Source organism: Ailuropoda melanoleuca, chromosome 1 (assembly GCF_002007445.2).
Source record: "Ailuropoda melanoleuca isolate Jingjing chromosome 1, ASM200744v2, whole genome shotgun sequence".
Classification (NCBI taxonomy): domain Eukaryota; kingdom Metazoa; phylum Chordata; class Mammalia; order Carnivora; family Ursidae; genus Ailuropoda; species Ailuropoda melanoleuca.
In genome coordinates, this window is record NC_048218.1 from 159,552,785 (window position 1) to 159,578,322 (window position 25,538).

The following is a 25,538-nucleotide window of genomic DNA, read 5'->3' on the forward strand; positions in this document are numbered from 1 at the left end:
ATACTTTTTGTGCATGAAGGGTCTGCCTTGAATGTTGAAATGAACAAAAGCCGAGAATCCATAGGAGGCAACATTTCTAACTTGTCACATTGTACCCAGGTGTCAGGGAGATGCTGAATAGTCGGTAATTCTCCAGGCTACAGAACGGGAATGGCGGTCTCTCCCCACGCCTTGATGTACAGTTCCTATTAAATGTAACAGGAGTTACAAACCGTGAGAGAGAAAACCAGATCTGTCTCCTCTACTGCGTTAGAATTGAGAAGTGAATTCTCTCTTCTCACTGCATGGGGTTTCATTGAAAATAACGGCATTATGTCTAAATGTACTGGAAAAATAGATGTCTTCATTAACTGCAGGGCCCTCCTTTTCCTTTTCTGTTTTGAACGAATGCAATACTAGTGTTATTTTAAAATATTTTTAAAATTATAATTCTTATAGAAAGTGTTAGAACTCTTGCACGTCTATCACAGCATTGAGAGAAAGTATTTCGCCTGAGAAATAATGACCAAATAGTGCCAAGTTCAAGTGGTATTTAGAGATTTCCATTTTTAAGACACATTAAGATCCTTTAGGAGTTCAGTAATTCTCCATACCACCCTTCCCACCCACCATGAAACTGCACAGTCAAGTGGGGGGAAAATGTGGTTCCCTGTAAGGGTTTACTTCCTGATGCTGCTACCTGATTTCAGTTTCCAGAGGAGTGGTAAGCCAAAAAACAAACAAAAATCAAATAAACAAACAAAACCCCTTCATATTAACATAGGAACCCCTTGGTGTTTCAAGCTGAAACTCATGACAGGATCTTACATTCTCTCAAATCTGATAGCATTTTTCTTTAATATAAGGGATAAGATGGGGCTGAGAAATGTGATTGGTCTCTGCTGGCAGAAACGGGATTGGGGATCAGCTCCTCTTAGGAGCACATTCGGAGCCTGTATAACTTTAGAAAAGTTGATGTGATTGATGGTTAGTACATTTTAGGCGATTTCTCTTTAAAACAGTTTCATACTATTCTTTGATAAGGCACTTGGTTTGCCATCTCAGGATGCTGAGGAGGGAAGGCTGGTATTTTTTCCTCACTGAGTAAATGACATCACACAAGGGGCATACACAATAGCAGATAGAAATCCTAGAGCCATAGGCATTGCTGGGATTTGGGAAAACAAGGGGCGGGGTGGGGGGGAACCTGAGCAAAGCTCCCTCTGCTTGGATGGCTTTCCTTCTCTGGGTATTTGTTATCTGTGTATTTGTCTTTAAAGAAAGACCTTATCCGTCTTTGAGATTCTGGAAACTAATGTAAGGTTGCTTTTTTCTTTGCATGAAAAATGTGATTGTAAATACTACTTCTCTGTGCATTCATGAAACGCTGATATTAAGAAAATATATCATGATCCACGAAAATCTAGACACTGATTTTGGTGTGTTAGCTGTTACTCATATAAAATGATAGGTTCATAAAGGCGTGCACAGATAATTCTATGTATGACTTAATAAACAGTCCGGTGTATGTGCTATTGAAAGACATAGTACTTAAGAAATACAATATATTCCTGTTTTCCTGAGGAAATTAGGGAGTGTGTTTAATTAATGCTGAAATGCACTAGAATTCCTATGGAAGTACTTATGACATCCACATGAATACCAAATGAGTTCATTATGATCTGTGTTATTACGATGCATACCAAATGAATTAATAATGCTGGGACACTCAAAATGAAGTGTTACCAAGTGTTTTGGTATAACAAATATGGTTAAATATTATGTGATTAAAGTTATTATAAGCTGAGTCTCCATCAAAAGAAAGCAAAATTCCAGCTCTATTGCAGGGAGTTAAGAGTGGAACCAAACTGTTGTTTCTAAGCGTTGCGATTCTTAACTTTGAGCAGTCCCTTAGAGTCTTTCTCCAAATCTGTAATCATTTAAATTATCTTGGTTCCAAGTGGCAGAGGAGGTGGGTGGGGGCGGATGGANGGGCGGATGGAGTGATGGGGTGGGGGTGGGAAGGAGGTTGGTGGGAAGGAGCAACTAATATACCTCGAGAATATAGCAAAATCGGAAGTGTATATATATATATATATATATATATACGATTTCCCACAGTTTGCATATTAGGAAATGGAGTTTCAGCTTAATTATTCTCTTCTAATGACAAGCGTACCACAATAATGATTTAATATGTATTTCAGGACAGTGAAGCAATGATAAACAAGGACAGTTTCTTCAGTTTTGTAGCTCAAGTCCTACTTTTATGTGTCAGACATTCCATAACAATTTCTAAAATAAATTATTTTTAATAACGTACCCCAACTGTGTTTGTGTAAATTATTGGCCCACATTCTGTTGTAGGAGAGCTGGACCCTACATCTGCATTGTATTATTTACGCACTTTGATGTAATACATTGTAACCATTCATATCTATTATAGATTTAGTAAGACATGAAGGCATAAGTGGATTTAATCAGACATGTAATTATTTTTATGCCTCCAACGCAAAAATATGCGTAAATGAATTTATGGTTATTTGGCAATCAGTGGAAATGGTTTTTATAAATGTTGAAACAGCTGCTGGCAAATATATTTGCAAAAGAAGGAAAACGGCACTTATCTTCTGGTCGGGTAAATGATAAAGGAATTATTGTTAGCCGTAGGCAGTATCCTAGCTGTTAAATATTTGCTTTATCTTCCTTAATATTACATAAACATACATTTGGCATAAGAAAGCCTTTATTTCTTTCCTTCTGTGATAATGGAGCACAGTTTCTCAAAGGAGGATTTTTAGAACACATCTGTATCCTAAAAAGCTCTTTTTTCCCTAAGTCTGAGCAGTTTCTGTCATGCTGTTTGACTTTTACCTTCCCATTTATTCTATTATTTGTGGTATCATTCCAGTTCTTGAGATAGAATACTCTCATTTAAAATAATGGGCCGTGATAATGCACACACTTCTGTCAAATATGTTGATTTTGGCGTCTAGTAGGATTTCTCACTGTTGCTTCTACAATGGCTTTAAGACATTTGTAAAACTTTTCTGCCACGGAGAGTAAAATGCAATCCTTGTACTACCAGGTTATGATTACTTCGTTGTGTTGAAGCATCTAATAAATTACATATCAGTAAATGTAGATCTTGGACAAATAGCCCGAGAAAATCTAATTTTCTTGAAGTGCATCTTTTTTCATTCTTTCAAGTTTTCAGTTTAAATTTAATGCCTTTGACTGGTGAAAAATTAATAGCACCAGCACCTGAAATTTTCTCTATAACCTGTGGCAGAGAAAAAAGCTAGACCCTCTCTAATGTGTCAATTATGACCCACATAGATTACCATATGAGGAATTATTTCATTTTTTCTTGGATCAAATATAAAACAGCTATAATATATTTAAGTTGTACTGAAGCCGGCAACGCTAGAGACACTCCCGCACACAGTGTGAAGGCAGGCAACATAAATAAAGCTGTCACTCTCTCTACAAGGTGAGCTCGTATTTGAGCGTGCATCTGGGTTTTATGCATATGATGATTTCTAATACTAACCATTTGGGTGATACTCAGATAATAACACACCACTGACTTAAAAGTCACTTGCATCCGACTTTTGTAAATCACGGGGTTCTCTTTCATTCAGGTATGTTGTTTCAATGATCAGTAGCATTTCCAATAAATTATACACTGACCAGTTGGAAGAGCTTCTGCCTGTTATTGGAACAAACTCTGTGCAAATCTCATCTATCAGATGCTGCACGCCCAGCCCTGGGCCCCTTGCATAGCTGAGCTTCTTGACAAACGACAGAGTGCCCTCTGTTGATGGAAAAAGGAATGTGCGGTGGAGGACACAACCAGCTTTGCGATCAGAAGTCGCAAAGCTGCAATTAGCCAGTACCCATCTGTGATTAAAAATCACATTTTAAACTCTAAAAATATTGATTTAATGGGCATTGATAGAGTGTAGACTATTGCAAATTCAGAGGCAGTTGTAGGATTATATGTATTTACACATGTACACGTTAATTATTCAGTTTCTACGTACCTGGAGATGCTAGGTAAGATGACTTTTTACTCTGTGTAGACACGGATTCACCTACACACGCATGTATTTCCATTCAAATGTTTCTGAAACCGAATTGAAAACTTGGCATGAACAATGATCTCAATGCCCAGGATCTATAATTTAAATAATTTTTAAATGATAAACTGTACCAACAACTCAACTGAACATGGAGATTTCTAATTCCCTCCGCTGAAGGGGTGGGGTGGGGGGTGCCGAAAGGGAGGGGGACAGAAAGCAAAACCGCTGAGAAGCAGGCTTTAGCTCCAGTGCTGTCTCTGCAGGGTGAGGGAAAAATGGATAGCCTGGTTTGCTGTTGCTGCTTTTAAACCAAGCCCTTATAAAACAGTAAATTTTATTATAATTTTAAAGCAGTAATTCACTGATGGGCATTCACCACTTCTCTATTTCCATTTACTATGTATTGGATTGGGGAGGGGGGCGGGAAGAAAATCTCAAGGAGGTGGCATCTTTACATTTTAAGACCATTTCATACATTAATCAGTTTAAAAGCAAACCTGAAAAATACTAATATGCACCAAAATATTTGCAGGGAACATTTTAAATTGTGTGATTGTCTTGACTGTTTTGGAGAAATACACTCTATTTTCTCTTGCATGTTTCAGATGTCTTCTGCCTGAGAGGTTGAATTTGGGGGATCTGCATGTATTTAAATTCTCCTCTAGCTGCTCTTAAACCTGAGTATCTTCAACCACAAAATTACCCTAATGTACTAATTCATTTTTAAAGATTTTATTTATTTATTTGACAGAGAGAGACAGCCAGCGAGAGAGGGAACACAACCAGGGGGAGTGGGAGAGGAAGAAGCAGGCTCATAGCGGAGGAGCCTGATGTGGGGCTCGATCCCAGAATGCCGGGATCATGCCCCTGAGCCGAAGGCAGACGCTTAAGGACTGCGCCACCCAGGCGCCCCTGACCTAATGTACTAATTTGACTGCAATCTTCAATTCTGTTAGTAAAAAGGGAGAGTTTTCTTTCGTCTTTAAGATTCCATTTGCAAACGTGAAGTGAAATTGAGAGTTAATAAATTAATCTTTTTGCCATTGCCAAGAAACAGTGTTACCAAGAAAAGGAGGGGGGAATGTCAAATTGAATTTTCCAGATATGTTATAGATATTGATGAAATTGACCAGATTAATAGCTCAGTACTCTTTTTCATTTTCTTTGCAGAAACTCTAAGAGTTTCTTTTTTGAAGTAGTTTGCTGATTCTTGACTTTTATCTGTTTGAAATAGATATCTTTATCTATTTGAAATAACTTTGTTAATGTGAATTCAAATACCATTCATAGGATTTGTTCGTATGAGAAGTGTGCTGAGGAAATAATTTCAAATATGAGTTGGAATTCTCAGCTGTTGTTAATGGTCTGACAAAATGAGGCTAGTAATGCCTCAGAGGTTGAAAATACATACCGTCCAAATAGCTAGATGAAGACTAAAAAGTTCAGTTGGTTGGCATGCCTGACATGTCAGCTCACTGGAGCTTATGTCTTAGGGGGGAATTGCAAACAGAGGAGAATGAGATCCTGTTGTATGACAAGATTGAAAGCACTGGAGTTTTGTTTTGTTTTGTTTTTTTAATTCTCTAATGTTTTATCAATACTCTCTAAATATGCTATCCTGTGTATAACCGTCCTAGCTCTCATACTTTGATGTCGTATTTTTCAGCTTTTTTTCCCCCTTGAAACAATCTTTTTTTTGTCAAGAATATAATTATCTTCTATTTATTCTTTCTTTCAAACAGTAGAATTACACTTAAGCAGCGACAGGAAACAGAACCCACATGTGGTGAACACTTGATTTTTTCCATTGCTTAACAACTGAAAAACAATATACTTATCAAAAATGCAGCTATGTCAGAAATGAAAATGAAATTCCAAAAATTGTTTGCCCTGCCTTCACCACTGTAACTGCAGCTTGAACCTAAAATAAATTTACACCTAAAGGAAAAACAAGTTTAAAAGTTAGAAAGGAGCTAAATTCAAGTTATAATTGGCTTTTACATTAATAAAGAGTATTTCACTTTTTAAAGTTTTCTCCTTTCCCCAAGTAATTTTGTTATTTACATGAATTGAATGGTAAAATATCCTCATGGCACTGTGCAGTATTTTATAAAGCAATTCCGTTGAAGAGGTGCTAAATATTTTAGTAACAGCCCACCAGAGGGCAGTCAGCTTTTAGTCTAGCAGATCTGAAAGAGAGAATTGCTATAGTTGAATTTTAAATAAAATATCTATCTAAATTGCATTATTTTTTGCATCTAAGAATGGAACAAAATAAAAGTCATGACTCAAGATTGAGAAGCCTAACAAAGGTTTCAATCATTTTGAGTTAAAACCACCCAAGGACTAACAACTCTAACTTTTGCCCATCTATACACCCTCACACTCAATTTTTCCATTGTGATATTTATGTTTGGTTATAAAGTAAGATTTATTTTTATTTAAGTTGTCTTGGGACATTAATATTTTATAATCAACAGAGACTTTGGCACAAGCTCTTACAGAGAGAGACGAGGAGAATGAGACCATTTTCTAGCTTACGTCTGTCTCTATATTCCTGTTCCAAATCAGTCTACTGTGGTTTTAATGGTGGAACAGTGTGCCGAATAATATATACTGTACAAATGATACAGAGGAAATTTTGGAACAAATGAATGGAATTTGGAGAATCCATGGTTCATTTCCTCATGCAGATGCCATGGGTGTGGGCATTCAGTGTCCTTTAATCATCTCAATAGGTGGAGATAATATTCATTTAGAAGAGGATTTTAAGAATCCTGAGATTCTTGTACATGCTGTTTGTTTAACATAATGAAGAGCCATTGAGGTTTGGACAGGATTTTGTCGTCGTCGTTAGTATTATTTGTAAAACTGGTTGTCATAGCTCTAAGCCCTGGAAACAAAATATTCCTTCTAAGGCCTGCAAAAGAGACAATGAGGAATAGCCCCTGATGAGAGCTCAGGTGCTTTCAGATGCTCACTCATTTGCTTTTCTGTAATAATCCTGCAAGGAAATGAGGCCCAGGTTAAATGACTTGGCTAAGATAACAGAACTGAGACTTAACATTCTGTCATCTGTGTCTACACTAACTTGCCTTCAAACTCAGAAACCGAGGAAGAGGCTAGAATTGTCGGGTATCATTTTTCCCCCCGAGGGCTGTTGATTTATTTTTGTTTTGTTTTTTTATCAAAATGGAAACCCTTTTTATTTCTGATATAAATCACCTAGGGTGAGGGGAGGGGGAAATAGTAAAAGGGGATCAAGAGCATGCTATGTTTATAAGAAATAATGGTCCTCACCATCACAGAGATTAACACTGCTAGCATAGGGTGTCAGTGCTTTACTAAGTGACCCTAGGCATTAATGTCCCCGGGCTAGTTTTTTCTTAGTAAAATGAGGATAGCCCCTACCTCACAGAGCTGTTAGAGAGTCTTGAATATGATGGCATATGCAAAGTGCCTGGCAAATAGTAAGTTTTCAATAAATGTGAGAAGGAAATGCCCCCTTAATTGACTGGGGACCTCAAAGTCAAAGGGAGAGAAAATAGTCTATCCTACATTGTCATAAAAGGCAAACTCTCCTTTAGATGCTAGACTTCAAAATAAATAAATAAATGCTAGACTTTTGGATGTAGGGACTGAGAATTCCAAATTATGTTCTCCTTATCTTGATCCACACATGTAAAGGAAATCTGAAATGAATCCTCTTCTTGGATATATTTGCATAGGAATTTTTAGGTGAAGCAAATTTAAAAGACCAAGCGAAAATTTCTTGGAGAGACTTTTTGCCACTGAATTCAATAAAGCCTCAGGACAAGAGTTATGGAAGAGGGCAAAGTAAACTATAAATCTCTTTCCTATCATTCCTCTTCTTAGATAATCTCTCAGAGTACCTTAAATACTATATTATGAAGGTTTGGAGTACGTGCTCAAGACTCATGCTCCATCCCCTATGCTTGGGAACTGTTTCGTTGTAGCCAGTACCAAGATGCTAATTCCAAGTCAGTTTTTAAAAATGATTTCCGCTTCAAATGTAAGGCTCCACCATAAGCTGACCGAGCTCAGTGAATGTCAGAGCTTGAGAGTTGACCGATGACTTCCCAGGCACACTGTTGTCAGGTTGAGCCAGAAGTTTTAGCTAAAACATGAGCACCATGCTTCGAGCGTTCATGCTGTGGAAATGCTCTGCTGTGCGTAGGGTTCTTCATCATCTGCAGTTGCTGAGCAGGAAGACCAGGAAGGCTGTGGGCCACTCCCTCTCAAAGACCAAACGTGCTGATGAGAATTTGCCCAAATTGTACAGAGTGACAGATATCACCAGAGTTTGTGGTCTGAGGCTTGGCCATGAATACCAATGGCCAATTATGCGATGGACTGTCTCCATTTATTCATAGGAGAGATCCCTGAGCCAACACCCAAAGTGGCTCTTGTTCAATACTCATCCTTTGGGATTTTTAAAAAATGAATTTAGCATTGAGCTCTCTCTGTATGCATCTCTGACAGCTGCCAGCCTCAGTGAGGGACATGATCGATAGAATGAATCTGAGGAGTGAAGATGTTAATCCCTTTGAGCCTAGATATCTCTTGAGTTCTCATAGGCCTTCTCTCATGCACTTTCCACAAGAATCCTTATAATCTGGCATTTTGTCAATGAGGTAGTTGAGGTACAAGTTAAGAAATTGGTCAGAGTTCTCAAAGTTAGCTCATATGGTACCCTAACTCAGAGCGACAGAGCTGATGCTCAGATCCAGTTCTTTCGACACTGAACTTGGTACTTCACGATGATCCTGGAGCTGCATCCCCCTCAAGATTCCCTTAAAGCTACCGATTAATGCAGGTCCTTGTAGGGCCTTAGGTAAGGCAAGGAACTTCCGTATTAAGAGCCTGCTGGTTTCCTCCACTGGGAATCATCAGAGGTATGAAAACGCACCTCAAAACTGGCACTTATAACTCTTATTTTTACTGCCTGTACTTCAGAAAGTGATAAGTATCAGTTGAGCTACTGGCATTTAGGGCTAGAAAAAAAATCCTGAAGTAATCCAATGGACCACATCCTATTTTTGTCAATACTGCAACCTCCGGACTTAAATAGGAAATGTCCAGAAGGCCCCAGTGTTACATTCAAGAACTGCATCCAATTATTAATCTATTAAGCAAAGCTGTTGGTCTAACTACCTCTGAGTAAAAGCCACAGGAAAGATGGCTAGGTGGTTTTCCACCTAGGTCCCAAGGTTGCTCTGTGGAAGTGCTTCCTCTTGTCATCTTTCAGCATTTACATTTTATTCTGTCTTTAGAGAGATAGCTAATTTTCCTGTGCTTAGATTTCAAGTTTCTAGAGCTCAATGGCTGTCTCTCTTTAAGGTATAATGAAGCAAAGTTTGTCTCAGAGTATCAGTCAGGATAAGCTAAGCTATAATTCAATAACAGACAACCCCCAAATCTCAATGACTTCACATCACAAAGGTCAATTGCTTACTCATAAATCACGTCCATCTCCAATTGACTGGGAATTTTGCTTCATGTTGTTCTCATGCTGGGACCTTGTTGACAGATAAGCCACTATCTGGAACATTCTGGATGCTGTCTGAAGGGAAGCAAACTCTGCAGGGAGTCACACCAGCACTACTCTAGTCTGGAAGTGACGTGCTACTTCTTACATCTCTTTTGTAAGAACAAGTAACATGGCTTTATCCTGCCCTCCCACAAAAGGGCCCGGAAGTACAGTCCCAGCAGAGCAGAAAGCTAGAAATAGTAGCTCCTACTCACTGCTGGTGGTACACAGCTGCTGCCTGTGGTTTGGGAAGGAAAAAAACAAGTTTCTTTTCAAGATTTTCTGTTCTTCTGACTCTCATCTTTTGCGTGCTCCTGCTTACGTGAGAACCATTTTAAATATTATAAAATGTGTATGTTAAAGGACATTTGGGAAACAGGAACACAGATTTTGAGATGTTGATGCTCTACCCTCCATTCATAGCCTAGTGTCCAACGTTCATTCTTTGATCCGTGTATGTGACCGTGTAGAGGGTCATTGAACCGCAGGTAGACAACAGTGGGCAAGTCATGTCATCACCCACGGAGGTGGCAGTGTGTGGGCAATGCGATCCCGCAGGCCACCACTACAGGAAGTGTGAGGTGCTAGACACATAGAGGAAGGCCACTTAACCCAGGTGAAGTTTCGAGGAAAACTTCCTGGAGGATGTCGCATCTGGACTGTGACAGCGAGGAGGACTAATACCTTTGGCACATTTCCTTTCAGGCTTTTCCTCCTGTGCCTGGTTTGTTATTTTTGCACAATTGTAAGAACACTTTTAGCCAAGTTTGTATATTGCTTGGAAATGAGGTAATGATGGTATATCAACTCAATAGAATATGCAGCTATCCAAGGGACAGTTAGGAAATTGAAAGATAATATAGGAATTGTTATACAATGTTATGTGAAAACATTGGTTTAAATTGCAACTTTCTTATTAAAATAAATAAATGAATTAGATCTAGAGGACAGCATAAAAACTGGAGATAACAAGACTTCTGGGTGGGATTGTGGGCAAAGTTGTATTTTGATGAATTTGTGTTGGTGATGATGTGTGATTATATTGTTTGCTTTAACGTTAGACTATAAGGTGATACATGTACCACACACACAATATAGTCCTGTAAGTGTGTTCTCTGTCCCTGCCAGAGAAGAATCCAGGATCTATTTAGCTTAGGCATTTTTGTACTTTCACCTTTGTGCCACAATTTCTGCATCTGTTAAGTGAATGTTTTTCTGTGCATCATCTAGGATACAGGATTAGGATTTGAAACAAGGTTATAAATATCTTCTAAATGCTGATGGCTACAAATTTATGAATTTGGCTCTAGATGCATGTATATTCAACCTTTTACTCTGCATCTCTACTTTAATGTCTGATACAGATTTGGATCTCAACAAGTCCAAAACTGGACTCCTGGTTTCCACTCCTCTGCATAAACCTGTCCACCTGCAGCCTTCCCCATCTTGGTTGGGGCCAACTCTGTCCTTCCATCTGCTCAGGCAAAACCCTTGAATCCTTGACTCTTCTCCCTCATCCACTAGGTTAAGAAATCCTGTTGTCTCTACTTTCAAAGACATAATTTGACCACCTTTTTTGCCTTGCCCTGCTGTGCAGGCCACAAGCACCATCTCCTGTGGACTAGATACTGAAATAACTTCTAATAAATCTCACGGCATCTATCTTTGCCCCTCTGTAGGCTATTCTCAGCTTTGCAACCAAAATCTTTGATAAATCTAAGTTATGTGATGTCAAGCTTCTGCCCAAAGCCCTCCAATGGCTCCCATGGAAGCCAGAATCCTTACAGTGATTCTAAATCACCCTCCTGTACCTTTCTGGATTCTTCTAGTCTTCCCTTCACTCACTCTTTCTCAGCCACAGTGGTCTCCTTTCTGTTTCTCGAATAAGCCAGCATAATTCTGCCTTAGAATATTGGCTTTAGCTCTTCCCTCTTTCTGGAACCCTTTTCCCCCTAAACATCTCCTTGGCTAACTCCATGCCATTGTCAAGTCTTTCCTCAAACCCCACCCCAGTGAGGGCTATACTGAGGACTTTTTTTATACTGCACTCTGTACTTCCTCCCTGCTCCCAACCCCTTATCACTTAACATATCGAATCTAACACAGTACATAATTCACATGTAATATTTCCTGTTTATTGTCTGTGGACATATAGACTTCTCTAGGGTGGGGAATCTCTGTTTTATTCATGAATCATCTCAAGCATGCAGAGCACATAGTAGGTGTTCGATAAGTGCTGTCAATCAATGAATTAAGGAGTAGAGAGAATCTACACATTTTCTGCAAAACTAACCATAGGCGCATCTTCAAATGGAGATACTGAAACAGAGATTTAGCTTAAAGATTTTTTTCTAAAGGTGAAGCCAGAAAAGCTAAGCAAAAAACGCTAGGTCCTTAGATTGCTACCTTTTAACTCAGAGAAATCCATATTACAACAATGTGTTACTTCCAATAAGATGACAACATATGAACAAAATTCATATTTGTGGAATTTTATGGTGTGAATACAAAAAACCTACGAGCTTGTGTTTTTACTTCTCAGTGTTTTATTGCCTTAGCCAGGATGTCAACTAACTATATAAATTTCAACATTAAGAGGTACAAATTAACTCACTAAAATATCTGTCAGAGCTTTCTGCATTAATCAAATTTGATGTATTGCAACCTACAGGGGAAAAATATTTGTGACAGAAACTCAAAAATAATTGAATAAGCATAATATTAAAAAGCATGCACTTGAGTTATTATGTTTAAATGAAGAGAAAAAGAGCAGGAATGTGAAGTTCCCGTTGTACTTTGACACCCTGTTTATTATAAATTTCCTACCCGTGTGGAGAAATTTCCTACCTATTGTGTCCTACTTAAGAAAGACTTTAAACTAATTAGACACACTCAAGTTATATTTAAATATGTTTCGGGGTGCCTGGGTGGCTCAGTCAGTTAAGCATCTGCCTTCGGGTCAGCTCATGATCCCAGCGTCCTGGGATTGAGCCCCATGTCGGGCTCCTAGCTCGGCAGGGAGCCTGACTCTCCCTCTGCCTCTGCCTCTTCCCTCTGCTTGTGCTCTCTCTCTCTCTCTCGAATAAATATTTTTTTAAATTAAAAAAAGAAAACCTGGCACAAAAGATTTTAAGGAGTTTTGCAGTGCATTATGAATGAAATTCTCCTTTGGCATTCTCTCAAGAACCTCCAGAAAATATTTTAGTTGCTTTCCATTTTACCTACCTATTTATTTGCTTGCTTGTTTTACCATTGTATCGTTGAATGTGACTACCTACACTGAACCATAGGGTGCCTCAGCTTGATGTAGGTTTTATCTGTGTATCATTCTATTCAGAAATTCAGACCCAGAGAGAAAAATCAAAATCCTTTGGCACCTGGAAAGGTGTCAAAAGCTTTAGTTAATTGGTCAGTTACTTTTTATTTTATAATAAATTATCTGGAAACTTAGTGGCTTCAACCCATGCTTATTATTTGCCATGATTCTACAAGTTGGGTGGGCATTTCTTCCAGTCTGGGTTGGCTTGGCTTGGCCTAGTTCAAATAATAGCAGAATTCCCAACAGCCTCTGCTTGAGCTCTCTATGCTCTTGTCCCATTGGCCAAAGTGAGTCACCTGGCCAAGCCCAGAGTTAGTATGGAAGGTAAAATCCACCTCTTGATGGGAACTGCTGCAAATCACTTTTCAAAGGGGCTTGGATAGAGAGAGGGGAGTGATTTGTGACCATTCATGCAATCTGCCATTTTTAGTGAAAGAACATGGTAGTAGGGCAATGTAAGCTTATTAAAAGGTCTTTATACTTAATACTTACTGCTATAAATTAAAAACTAGTTAACTAAAGAGCTAGAAATGAGGTTTAGGGAGGTACGGAATGGAGAAGGTGGGGATTTTTTCCCTTTGTATCTGTATTTTATATCACTGTGGTAACAAACACCTGTTACCTTTATGATTTGTAAGATGGACTCTAGTAAAGTATATCTATTAGTTCTCTAGTGCTTCTGTAATAAATCACAGATTTAGTGACATATAAAGCAAAACACATTCATTCTCTTAGAATTTCGGAGGTCAGAAGCCTAAATCAGTAGGTAGGACTCTGTTCTTTCTGGAAGTCCTGGGGGGAGTCCATTTGCTTGCCTTTTCTAGCTTCTAGAAGCTATCCACATTCCCCAGCTCATGACCCCACTTCCCTCGGACCTCTGCCTCAGTCTCCTCTCCTTTTCTGATTCTGACCCTCCTGCCTCACTCTGATAAGAACCTGTGATTACATGGGGTCCGTCAGATAAGCCAGGACAATCTCCCCATCACAAGATCCTTAATTTAATCACAACCCTAAAGTAACATAATCATATGTTCGGAGTTTAGGAAGTAGGTGTCTTTGGGGAGCCATACTTCAACCTGCCACATGTGTTTATTAAATTAACTGATTGATTTTAAAGCCCCTCAGGAAATCTGATATTCAACCAGGTTAAAAAACCCTTGTCCCAAGGTGTTGCTCTTCTTCTCAGGGTGTCCACAGTATTAAGACCCATCTTCTCAGAAAATCATCCCATAATCTCTATATGGTCAGGCCTAAATATTCATATATTACCACGTGAAACTCAACGAAGCCACATACTTAGATAAGATAACGTTTCAGTTTGGTATTTATGTGCTTTTTGTTTTTCCACTAAGGGATTCATTGTGCTGTTTTTCTAGAATAACTGGACTTAACTGAGCTTGACCTCATGAAGGAGATCCCAGACCATATCTGTGGCTAACCCAGCACTAGACATAGAGACTTGGCAAAGGGAACTAAACTTCACATTTGGTACACTATTACTGAGCACTGCTGCCGTTCCCTTCTGACTGATCAGTACAGTCAAACGTAGGTTTTCCCACAAATAGTTGGTGGCACTCTTGTATGTTTTCTGAGTACATGGCAGCATCCAAATCTTTTGCATGGAGGAGTCTCAAGGTAGTACATTCCGGTAAAGTGGACATGGAGATTTAAATAGAATAAACATAAGCACTCTTGGCTCCAGAAATAAGTTGATTGCCTTCAAATTCCATTTTTCTGTTTGCTCATTGTCATAAGCAAGGCTGGGAAAGACTCAAACCACTATGGGAGTGCCAGCCTCTTAAGTGGAAGCCAAGAGTATCAATGTCCATCTCCTGGAGAAAGTGCAAAATTTAAGACTGAGAAGGGGAATTTTTCTGGTCTGTGATTCACAATATTTTAATTGAAAAAATTACACAGATTAAGTATTCACGCCTTTAACTGTGATGAAAATCAGGTTTAGGACTAGCATGTAGTGCCAGAGACTTTAAACAGAACTTCATATTGATGCTCCCGGGAGGGTCTTCATTGTGTCTTGTCATTGTATGTCTTAGACGTCCAACATTGACAATTTAACCAATGATCAGGGAGGGTAGACCAGATCCATGGGCACCTTGGTCTTGGACTTCCCAGCCTCCAGAACTGTGAGAAATAAAAACTTGTTATTTAAGCCACTGAGTATATAGTAGTTTATTATAGCAGCCCAAGCAGACTAAGATAGTCCTTATAGTCCTTAGAAGTTTTGCTCTATGTGGTCATTCTGCCTGGAATGCCCTCTCTCTGATCTATGCGGAGGTGGCTCTTTCTTGATATCCAGATCGCTGCTTGACTGTAAGCTCCTGAGAAAGGCCTTCACTAATATCATCCATTCTAAAGGAACTGTCAAGACACACTCTAATTTTCCCTAATTTAACAATCTTCGTGTTACTTGGTACTTGCTGATATTTTCCTTTTTTCAGACTTATGTATCTATTTTTATTGCCTTTCATACCCAATTATAATATAAATCGAAGATAGCAAGGAGAGAATTTGTATATTTGGTTTACTATGATGTCTCCAATGCCTAGAAAAATGCTCAGAGCATAGTGAACACTCAGGAAATATTTTTCATATTAATGAAGAAAGCCAGAACCTCACACCACCATCCAAGGTAGCCAGCTATTGCTTCCTTTTTCCAACTTTAGAACACATGTTTTAAAGGTGTACATTATCTGAAGTTTTAAGTATTTATTTCAATAATCCATGGGATTCTAAAGTAGCAAGCAATATCTTTTCTTTAACCATATATTTACTCTGGAACTAGATTTCTCAGACTGCATAATTCAGATCTTTTCAAGATTTGAATTACAGCCTGAATTTGAGTCACCCGTCTTATCTCTGCCTACTCAGCCTCTAATACTGCCTAAAAGAAACGGCTTGACTGGTTCAGTTGAATATGGAGTGGAATTGCCATACCAGAGTTCACAGCCTGTAGCCAGAGATTGCCAAGGCCAAAGCTAGAGCTGGCCCAGCTGGGGCCATAGTTCCTCGCAACAAGGAGGAGCTGAGAGCCATCTCAGTAAGACAGTGTTGGAGAGCACTTTTTATGGGATTTGAGCTGGTGTTAGGTGATTTGGGGGAGGGCTCAAGGAAGTTGGGCTTTGTGGGGGGGGATTGGATGCTCTCTGGAAGTGGAGGTAATTCTATGGTTGGGTATCTTTTTTTTCTTTTTAAGATTTTATTTATTCATTTGACAGAGATAGAGACAGCCAGCGAGAGAGGGAACACAAGCAGGGGGAGTGGGAGAGGAAGAAGCAGGCTTCCAGCAGAGGAGCCTGATGTGGGGCTCAAACCCAGAATGCCGGGATCACGCCCTGAGCTGAAGGCAGACGCTTAACGACTGAGCCACCCAGGCGCCCCATATGATTGGGTATGTTAAATCATATCTAGGATAAGGGAAGACTAGAATGAGGTTAAGGCTGTAATTGTTATAGAAGCAGCAGTGACTCGTATGAACTGGGAAAGGGGACATGTGGCATTTTGTGTTTCACACCGTGACCTCGTTTTCATCTGTGCTTAGATAAGATTATGGAATTTATTTTTGTTTTCTGGGTTTTGTGTGAGTGTGTGTGTGTGTGTGTGTGTGGTTTTTTGGTGTCACTTTATCACAATCAAAGAGTGACCCTATCAGATTTTAGAGTTCTGGGAGATTCTGAGAACACCATGACCTAGCTATGAATGCCAGGTCAGCTATTAACCACACAGAGACTGAGCTGTTAGGCCAGATCCTCAAGTCAGGGGTTGCTTTTCTCATTTTCACCAGCCCCGTGAGAGATGACTGCACCCCTACCCCTCCGGGACTAGCCCACATGTGGTTCTGTTTAGCTTTTTTCCGATCATAGGCTTGTGTGGCAATACAGCTTCCACCCCCCAAATGCTGCACAAGCTGTTGTAACTTGCCCTGGAAAGACCTAATCCTCTCTCCTCCAAATGCAGCTATAGGTGGGGTAGGTCCCTGAGATTCCCTCTCTTAGAGAAGGCTGCAGCTGCCTTGGAGCGGGAGTGTAAGGATCTGGACTAAGATAGTGACCGTGTGGATGTGGAGAAATGGGAGTCTAAGATGCTGAAGAGGTCACATTCATCAGATCCTCGGAAAGAGGAACTGAGGATTCAGACGCTGGTGCCTTAGAAGACTATTAGTGATGTTGTCAGTGAAGACGGAGCCTATTAGTCCACAGCGGGTATTGGGGGGGAGGAGATAATTTCTGTTTGGGACATATTGGGGAGGGGCTCAAGGGAGAGATGACCTGTAGGCAGTGGAGTACAGGATGAAATGAAGAGGGTTAGCACTGTACCTCATCAACACGGAGCAAGCAGGGAAGCACCTTAGATAACAAAGGCCAACACAGAGAATGAGAAGAGAAGGGCTCCTGAATAAAGACGCAAACTGGAAAAGAAGCAACTGGAAAAATGAAAAAGTATGACAAGTTTATCCAACGTCAAAATCAAAGTTAAGAAAGGGCTAAGAAATGCATGGTATAAAGAAAATCAAGGACGTCTCAGAAGTGAAAAACTGTGACTACTCAGTAAACAGTGGCCACTGTCACTCATTTGTTTATTCAAGAACTATTTATTGAGGGGCGCCTGGGTGGCACAGTGGTTAAGCGTCTGCCTTCGGCTCAGGGCGTGATCCCGGCGTTATGGGATCGAGCCACATCAGGCTCTTCCGCTATGAGCCTGCTTCTTCCTCTCCCACTCCCCCTGCTTGAGTTCCCTCTCTCGCTGGCTGTCTCTATCTCTCTGTCGAATAAATAAATAAAATCTTTAAAAAAAAAATAAAATAAAACATTTAAAAAAAAAAAGAACTATTTATTGAGCACTAAGTGCCAAAGTTATTCAGATCCTGGAAATAAAACAATGGGGAGGGGGCGCCTGGGTGGTACAGCGGTTAAGCGTCTGCCTTCAGCTCAGGCCGTGATTCCGGTGTTGTGGGATCGAGCCCCACATCAGGCTCTTCTGCTATGAGCCTGCTTCTTCCTCTCCCACTCCCCTTGCTTGTGTTCCCTCTCTCGCTGGCTGTCTCTGTCAAATAAATAAATAAAATCTTTAAAAAAAAATAAATAAAATAAAACAATGGGGAGGGGGGAGGAAAAGAGACAAAAATCTCTGCCCCCATAAAGCTTATCTTACAGTGGGGAAACAAATAATAAGATGAACCACTAAATTAAACGAGATTTAGAAGGTGATGAGTATTTTGAAGAGAAATAAGACCAAGTGGGAGAGTGGTCAAGCTGGAGGTATCGGAGGGAGGGAGGTTTTCAGTTTTAGATAGGGTGTTTCTCAACTATGAAGTGAGCTTTGCAAAATGACTTAAAGTACATGAATGATGAAGCAACACAATTACCTTGTCAGGACATTCTAGACAGCAAGAAAGCTCTCATTGCTACTGTTAGCTAGGCCAAGAAGAGAAGAATAGCCTTGCCTGGTGCCTCACACATAGTAGGTACTCAGTATGTGTGCAGTGAATTAGCACAGCGGATATTCAAAAACGTATCAAGTCATTGACTGATTCTAGAATCTCAATGTATGGGCATGACAATAGATTGATTTGGAAAAAAACCCAAAAAATATTTAGTAATACCTTATTGATAAAATATACATTTAAGGGTTGCAACTTCACAACTTAAAAGATCTCATCTTGTTTCCTTTCTTTTTTCCAAGAGTAGGTATCAAAGAGATAACTCATGCAATAAATATTTGAAGGATTAGAATGTGGGTGTTTGGGCCAACTGGTTTGGGTTTTTGTGGGGGCTGATATTTTGTTGTCCTTTTGCTTCTGTCCATTGTCTCATCAAAAAGGAACTTCTTATATAAACATTACAGTCTTGTTCTGATTGACAAACAGCAGTACGTGATGATTTCTTATGGCTGGGGTATCTGATATAAAACAGATCTCTATACACATGTACGCACACAATTCATAACAAGGCTCTGTGTTAAAAGTTAAACGTGTCTTGATTTTTGAGCTGCCAGTGCCATGAAGAGTTCATAAATGATGGAAGTACTTTGGCTCTCAGCAAGATGCTATTTCTTTGCAATGTTACCTCTTTGGGGAACAAATATGAAAAATAAAACGTGTCATTTTACATGATACAGAGTCTTTTTATAGTCACTGTCCTGGCTTTAAAAGTGAATGGGACAAATCATAAAAAGACATATTGTAGGTGCAGGTTCTCTGTTAAATTTAGATACTCTAATGGAGGTTACAACTCGGTGAGTCTTTTCTGCGTCCCTTATTTCTTCCGTTCCTTATCCGTGGGCAGAGTGACCTGGTAATAAAGCACAGAACCGCGAATAGGATGATTGATGTTTGGCTGGCGGCCTTTCTCAGCTCCTGTCTCTTGGAGATGATGATTTTCCTACCAACTTACTCCACAGGAATGTTGTTAATATCCATCAGATCGAGCCCTGGGAATTTAAGAGAGGCGGATGTGTACATGTATGGCTTTGAAGACAATTTGCCAAATTTTCAGAGAACACAGTCATGATGATCAATTTTATATATATCTATGTTTTTTTTTTCAGTCTTAGAAGCCGATGCTTAAAAAATTAATGGAACCACATTGTGATTACTTCACATCCACTAGAATGGCTATAATAAAAGAGAAAAACAATAACAAGTGTTGGTAAGGATGTGGAGAAATTGGAGCCCTCACACATTGCAGTTGAGAATAAAATGGCACAGTCGTTATAGAACACAGTTTGGCAGTTCTTCAAAAAGTTAAACATAGAGTTACCACATGACCCAGAAATTCCATGCCTCCACATCTACCCAAAAGAATTGAGAACATATGTCCACCAAAACACATAAACAAATTTTCATAGCAGCATTATTCATAATAGCCAAAAAGCCAAAACAACACAAATGTCCATCAGCTGATGGATGAATGGTTAAATAAAATGCAGTAAATCCATACAGCGAATTAATATTCAGCCACAGAAAGGAATAAAGTACTGATAAATGTTGTAACATGGATGACCCTTGAAAAGCATGCTAAGTGAAAGGAGCCAAGTATGAAAGTCCAGATATTGCTTGATTCCTTTTATGTGAAATGTCCGGAATAAGTAAGTCCACAGAAACAAGCAAACAAAGATTAATGGCTGCCTAGGACTGGAGAATTTGTGGGTAAATGGGGAAGTGACTGCTAATGGTTATGGGATTTTTTTTTTATGGGTGGTAAAAATGTACTGAAATTAGATAGTGGTGATGTATGCACAACTTTGTGAATACACTAAAAAGTCATTGGGTTGTACACTTCAAAAGGATGAATCTTATGGCATGTGAATTGTATCTCAAAGTTATTTTTTAAATATTTACATCAAGGACTTGAAATATGCATATCAGATGATATAAAGGGATTATTGTTAATTTTTGATATACTATTTTTTAACACAAACTTTAATTTTTGGTATAATATTGTAATATTTTTAAAACAGGTTTTACAAAGATGATCATTAAATATTTACGAATAAATTTTTAAATAATTAGTTGCAGGAGCACCAGGGTGGCTCAGTCAGTTGAGCATCCAGCTCTTGATTTTGGCTTGGGTCATGATCTCAGGGTCATGGGATGGAGCCCCACCTAAGCTTTGTGCTCAGCATGGAGTCTGCTTGTCCCTCTCCCTCTGTTCCTCCTCCTGCTCTGTCTCAAATAAGTAAATAAAATCTTTTTAAAAAATTAGTTGCAAACACATATCCCTGTTGCTGGATTTCCATCACGTGGACATGGTGTTTGTGGACTCTAAATCCCAGGTTAGTGTTATGATTTTAAGAAAATTACTTAACTGCTACAAGACTTAGTTCCCTCTTATATAAAGCAGAAATTGTTGGGGCGGTGGTGGCTAAGTCTTTTAAGTGTCCGACTCTTGATTTCGGCTCAGGTCATGATCTCAGCGTCATGAGATCAAGCCCCACCTCGGGCTCTGCAGTCAGCAGAGAGTCTGGTTGAGATTCTCTCTCTCCCTCTTCCTCTGCCTCCCCCAACCCTATTCTCTCTCACTCTCTCTCTTTCTCTCTCTCAAATAAATAAACCTTAAAAAAAAAAAAAGCAGAAATTGTTGTAAGGACTATAAACTCCAAGAGCAGATGTGAAAGCCAGTAGACAACTAAGAAATGATAGTCGTCATTTGTAGGACAGGGGGTGGAGAGGGTGGTTAACTTCATTACATTGATTCTTACACACAGTTCTTTTTTCCATTTTAGCAACTCTGAAATTAGGATGCACATACTAATCAATGGCATATCATAGCTTGATTGGAAATATTTTTCTTTCTTAGTGGTATGTAAAATAATCATCTTATACACAATAGCTACTTATACTCTATGAAATAACAGTATTGCTGGTACTATAATCTCTCCCCTTACTATGGAGACATAGACAGTTTTTATTTACTGTCCTTTTAGCCAGATGTTCTTCCTGACACACCTGACGCACTTGATCCTCAAAGAATATAATTTGTTTCTTCTATCTTTGCCCCCTCCCCCATTTCTTGTCTCTTGTTGTCCTCATTTATTACTCCTTGATCCAACAATAACCATTAGCGTGACTATAAGCAATTAATTTAAACTTCTTCAAAACAGGTAAATATGTGAGATGGATGTGTTTATCCTTTCACAATGTATACATACATATACATACCATCATGTCTTTCTACTTTCAGTATCTTACAGTTTTGTCAATTATATCTCAGTAAAGCTGAAAAAATTTGCTTAAAACCACAAAAATAATAAATAAAAAGATAATAGATCACTAAATGCAAAAAAAGATGTTCTTTTAGAAAAGAGGTCATAGCTTGAAAAATTATCTTCCTCAAAAATTATTTATATATAATATAAATTTTAAATGCACAAATTAGTCTTTATTTTCCAAGGAAAAAGAAACAAGACAATTATACGTAATTCAAATAAAATCCTTTGTACTTAAAGACAAAAACAATGTCTTCCATCTTCCTTTCCTTACTATCTATAAAATGAGGATGGGGTAGCTCTGCTCCAATGAGTTTATGTTCTAGGCAGTGTTCTAGGCAATGGGATATAGCAGTGAACTGTAGACACCCAGTGATTTAGGCATGGGAAGCCTACATTCTAGGGACATGGGGGGAGAAGAGCCGTCCATAGACAATTCCTGTGTCAAGTAGTTATATGCATTATAAAAATAATTGAATAAAATGGTTAGAGTGTAATGAGTTATTTTTTTATGGATGTTCAGGGAAGCCTTCTCTGATTAGGCAACATTTGAGTTAAATTAGTAGGGTAATTAAATAATCGTGATGAAAATATTCTGTAAACTGTAAAGGTAAAGAGGTACTTTCTCTCAACATGCTATAAAATCATCAGTGTTCTGGGTTAGGCCCTAAAAAAGCACTCAGCCCAATGTCTCTGTCATTATGAAGTTCATGGGCTTGCCTGGGAGACAGATATGGAAACAGTGATCACTTTGCCGTCTGATAACTACTAAAGTAGAAAAGTCTAACATTTTGGAAACTTACAGGAAGCAGACCATAGCAGAATGCTTCATGGAGACAATCCCTTCGGGTTCCCTACCTCCTCAGGAGCTTTGTACTATCACTTTGCTATTGCTCAATAAACTTTGCTTTGCTGCCCACCATTGTGTCTGGTCTACTTCTTTATTCTTCGAAGTGGCGAGACCAAGAACCATGGGCACTGAAGGAGAAAAAATCCTGCGACATTTATGGGGGCTCGTCAAGGATCTCCGCCATCATTAAGGACAATTAACCAATAAAGGTCAAACTCCAAATGGTGGTTCAAATAGAACCTCACTTGAAGGTCAGTACCAAACATCTACAGGGGACCCCTTGATCGAGATGAGAGGAACACTGACTGCTGTCCTATCCAGCGCCCCTGACCAGCAGGGAGTAGCTACGATGGGTCATTGCCCTTCTTCCCTAACAGCAGTTAGGGTTACCTCTTCAGGGGGGGAAGTGATGAAGGATCATTGGAAGGCAGGCAGGCAGGGGCAAGGGGCCCCACTCTAAGAGGAAATCACCCTTAAAAGGATCTTACACCACCCTGGAAGGGGTCCTCCACCCTTTCCCAGATAATAGATAGGTGACAAAAACCTGATTGGATGACAAGAGGGTTAATCAGATTAAAACAGTCCCCTAATAAGCCCATAAAAACCGCTAGACTTAGAAACTCCTGGGGCAACCCCTTCGTGTCCCCTCCCTCCTTGGGACCTTGGTACTATCACTTTGCTATCACTCAATAAGCCCTGTTTTGCTGCCAAAAAGAAAAGAAAGTTTCATGGATGAAATACCGTTTGAGTCAAATCTTTACTAAAAATATGTTTTTAGAGAAAGTTCCTGTTACACAGAAAAGCACACCAGAAAGAAAACAACACCTTCATCACATCTTTGTAGTTTCATTTTGTCCTTTCACATGCGAAAAGAAGAAAAGCCTTTTTCTTCTTACCTCTAGGATTGGCAAACATCTGTAAAAGGCAAGATAGTAAATATCTCAGGCTTTGTAGTCCCGACAGTCCCTGTCACAGCCACTCAGCAATGCCACTGTAGCACAAAAGCGGCCACAAATGATACACAGACGAATGAGAGTGGCTGTGGCCCAATAAATTTTTATTTACAAAAACAGCCAACTGGATTAGGTCCTAGTTTGTCAACTCTTGCTTTAACGCAAACCTCAGAGATTTGTAGTAACAACTGTGGTGCAAGAGCTTCCTAAAGTGAGCGAACCCACTCAACGCCTCTTGAAATGGAGACGTCCCTTCTTCAGACAGCTCCCCAGGCTCTGGAAAATGAGCATCCTCAAGAGATCCCAGAATCCAACAACAGGGTGTAAACTTCCTTCATGAAGTTTCATCGCTGGGGTGACCAGATTCCCACGAGCTCCAAACTGGTTGTATTTGATACTTCCCTGCAGGTGCAGAAAGCTGTCTTTGCTTTGGTGGCTAATGGTGTATGAGCTGTCCCTTTGTTGGATAGTAAAAAGCCGAGTTTTGTAGGCATGCTGGCCATCACCAGCTTCATCCATATCGTGCATTGCTACTGTAACTCAGCCTTGGTAGGGATCTAGGAGCTGGAAGAACACAAGGTAGAAAGTTGGACAGAGGTGTACCTACAGGACTCCTTCGCACCACTCGCCTGCATTTCTCCTAATGCCAGCTTGTTTGGTGCTGTGTCCTCATTAATTTTGAAAACAGATCCACAGGCTGCCAGTTACTGACCCGGAATCAGGCAACACCTTGTTCATCCTCCCCCACAGGCGCATCCTCAAGTTCCTCCAATGTTTTATCACGGTTTCCCGAGCCGGAGTTCCTGTCTGAGTCTCTGAAGGAGTGTGGCCCGCACCACCACTGCTGTCTGTGTGGCCCTGGGCATCTCTGTGCAACACTGACTCTCAGCACTGCCGGTGATAGATGAGAAAGGGCGTGTGGCGGACATCTCCATGTTTGATGTTACCAATCTGGCAGCAGGAAAGACCTCCAACAACCTAGATGTGTCTGTGACCGAAGCCCTGCCACATGGATCCCATCACTGTGAGGGTGTCTTCAAGGGCTCCCTGCATGAGACTCTGGAGACCAGCAGCAGCAGCAGGCTGGTGGAAGCAGGGCTTGGCCGACTTGTTGCGGGAGATGAGAATGATGTGGTCAAGGGGACTGTACCACTGCCTGACATCCTGCGGGCCCAGTGCTCACAGGAGGAGAGAAGCCCTGAGCTGGGGAAGGGCTCAGGCAGCACCAGGGGATATGCCCCACTTCCTGTCTGCCCAAAGTTCTAGGAACCACAGATGAAACCTTGAGAGAATTGTGACTCTGTTCGCTGCTCGGGAGCCAGGGAGGGTGCAGGGGGAGGAAGGAGAATGGATTTTTAGCTGTGCTTACCCTCACACCTACAGTCTAGCCCATCCTAGCCCCTGCCCTCTCAGATGTAGCCCCCTTTCTGGGTGAATGCTGGGCTGTGTGCCCCTCAGGCCAGTTCTGATCTCTGAGCGATCCCCAGCCCTCACCCAGCCTTTGCCTCTGTCTCTGCCCCTGACTCCACCCTAAGATAATAGCACAACAAAACTCTTCCTAAAGATATTTTTATTTATCCTGTTTCATGCTGTATGGAGGAGGCTGAGGCCGTTTAGTGACATCTCTTCCCACAATGGGAGTGGGGAGATTATGGGGGGGTGGGCCTTTGGGTTCCTGTGCTCTGTGCGTATGAAGGGAGATGGGTGTTAGATGGGGGAGGAGGGCAGAGTGATTAGCTGAGGTTATTGCTTTTCATGGCAGACCTAATTAAAATGACAGGAACCTCTTCATGGTAAAACAAAAAAGAAACAAAAAGTGAAAAGTATGGTGCATGTCCAATTTTCTGGGTTTTTTTATAATAATATTTTTTATTATGTTAGTCACCATACAGTACATCCCTGGTTTCTGATGTAAAGTTCGATGATTCATTAGTTGCGTATAACACCCAGTGCACCATGCCAATTTTCTGTTTTAGCTGAGGGTTAAACGACACATAAGAATTTTCCAGGATGGTGGGTCAAGGGAGGAAAGTACAGTCAAAACAGATTGAAAGTCATGTGCAAAGTTATAGCTATGAAA

General features: G+C 40.1%; 1 pseudogene; it reads left to right on the forward strand.

Moving 5' to 3' along the window:
* The first annotated feature begins 23,698 nt into the window (after positions 1 to 23,698).
* Positions 23,699 to 24,660, forward strand: LOC100468653 (annotated as a pseudogene).
* Positions 24,661 to 25,538: the final 878 nt, after the last annotated feature.